Source organism: Dermacentor silvarum, chromosome 9 (assembly GCF_013339745.2).
Source record: "Dermacentor silvarum isolate Dsil-2018 chromosome 9, BIME_Dsil_1.4, whole genome shotgun sequence".
NCBI classification, from domain to species: domain Eukaryota; kingdom Metazoa; phylum Arthropoda; class Arachnida; order Ixodida; family Ixodidae; genus Dermacentor; species Dermacentor silvarum.
Genome location: NC_051162.1, coordinates 32,402,898 through 32,405,314, shown reverse-complemented (window position 1 = coordinate 32,405,314; position 2,417 = coordinate 32,402,898). Strand labels below are relative to the sequence as shown.

General features: G+C 40.5%; 1 pseudogene; it reads left to right on the top strand.

Moving 5' to 3' along the window:
• Nucleotides 1-1,186: 1,186 nt before the first annotated feature.
• Nucleotides 1,187-1,367, top strand: LOC119465455 (U2 spliceosomal RNA; annotated as a pseudogene).
• The last annotated feature ends 1,050 nt before the right edge of the window (nucleotides 1,368-2,417 follow it).

Genomic DNA, 2,417 nt, shown 5'->3' with positions numbered 1-2,417 from the left:
TGACAGAGGCACAGACAAAAAGCCAGACATACGGCTTGACTAGATCAGTGTCCCCAACGGGTTTCTTTGGCAGCACTTACCAAAACGTGCGTTAATACAACGCATGAACATATATATAAGCATGTAGCACCTAACCTGGGCAATACAATGCACATATCAAATAGGTGTGTTGAGACAATGTTCAAAGTTATTTTTGCACAGCAGAAAACACCGACATGGGTGCAGAGGCACGAATTTCATACAACATACAGAAAAAAAAAACACTCTTAAATGCAAAACATAAATCGCTTTTCGCTTAAGGCAAACATTAATTGCAATACACCAATAAATATGTGCGTTACTGTGCAATTGCCCCTTGAAATCTGTTTACCCCCATAGCAAAAAAAAATAAAAAAAGAGGAGAAGAAAACAAACAGACAACGCAAACAAAAACGCAAATAAAAGTATGAACGTCAAGTTTGGATGCATATTGAAAGGTTAATAAATCTAGGTTATTAATGAAGACAGCCGAGTAATGATGACAACGCACGGCGCAGAATTTGATTCCCGTATAGTTTGTTCTTTGAAACTTGAATATGCCATTTAAGTTTCCCTGGGACTTGTGCTGCAACTTTTTGTATTTAATGATAGTTCTGACAGGTACTTGAGAAAATTAACGTTGCTTTCTCTTTCCGTTAAAAAAGAAAACGTTTTAGTAAAATTGTATCATAGAACAATTTATCGGCCTTATATCTAAGCTACAAAAGAAAAAAAAAATTCAGTGCCATTCCACTCCGTGAAGGTGGATGATCCAGTGAAGCTGTGTATGTGGTGATTGACCGTTGCTCCGGTGAAACGTTCCAAGTTTGCGGGATCGGGGCCACGTGGACGGTTCGCACTTCTTTCCGCGTCGCGGTCCTAGCGTGCAGCACGCTGACGCTTGGCGTCTGCGGCCCGCTCATCGTCGGTGGCCTCCTTCCGCCGCCGCTGCTCCCATTCCGTTTTCTATTCACGACGTCGTTCTTGGTAGCCACGCTGTTCTTCTTCAGACCGTACAACACGCGGCATACCCATTTCAAAGGTCAGATCAGAACTGAGGAAAGGAGCCTACGTAGAGCATGGCGTCAGGAGACGGAAGACACTCAGATTGGTAGGCACTAGTTTGAATACGCAGTATGGCGTACACGTGTATGGAGCGAACGTAGACATGGCCGACGCGGGTCTAAAGTGTAGTATCTGTTCTTATCAGCTTAATATCTCATACAGGTTGTATTTGAACACAATATATTAAACTTGTGTTTGTAAGTTGGTGGAGTGCTCGCACCCTGCTTCACCTCAGCCGCGGGTCGGCCTGGTATTTCACTATCTTCGGGATCGGCCCACGGCTTTTGGTCTACAAACATCGATCCGCTGGAATATAGCCATATACAGCTTCGCTGTATTTGGTTTAAGAGTTTAAAATTGTACGGACGACTTTCTATTGCAATAAAAAAAAGAACGTTGATGTCATAGCTGATCGTGTTGCCCCATGCGCGATGACAATGATTTACATGAGGTAAAAGAACATAATTATAAAGTAGGAGCATTGCTCTTAATGGTAACAGGGAGCGTAGTCTTATTGGTATCCCAACAATCGGAGCAAGCTTGTTAGCAACGATGCCAACATGGTCATTCCACAATCTGTTCTCCTGGAAAATTACACCCAAGTTTTTAATTGGTGATACTACCTCTACCACCATAAAAGTTCCAATTTTTAGATGTCCATCGATGCTATGCTTCTTGTTCTTTGACTGAAAAAACACCTTTTGTTTTGGTAGTAATAATAGTTAATGAGTTTATTGAGCTCCACTTGTTTATTTGTTCTAGTGTAGCATTGTCAATACATAGCAGATCTCTCGCGTTTTTAGAAGTTATGAATAAACTAGCGTCGTCGGCATAAATAAAAAGTTGTGTTTTGGTGTTGGTATTAGTTATGTCATTTACATATAGGTTAAACAATAGAGGCCCTAGAATGCTTCCTTGAGGCAACTCGGCGAATACAGTCGAATTATTTGAATAGTTGTTACCTACAACAACGGTCTGATGTCTATACTGTAAATAACTTCTAATTAGGTTCAGAAATGTTCCCCTAAAACCATAAATGTCAAGTTTTGATGGTACGGTATTATGATTAGTAGTATCGAAAGCTTTTTGAAAAATTGATGAAGACGCCAAATGTAACTCAATCTTCTTCAGAGCATCGCAGAATGATCTCTTTTTTTTTTTTTTCATCAATAACGGTACTTCTGTTGAGCGACCTTTTCTGAATCCGAACTGGTATTCTGCACTCACTTTGTACTTGCTCAAGTGTGAATTTCTCAAGTGTAAATGGGTGAATATCTTGAAATGTGAAGTTTGATCTTTACAAAGACACGAAGGGCTACACAGATCAACTAGCA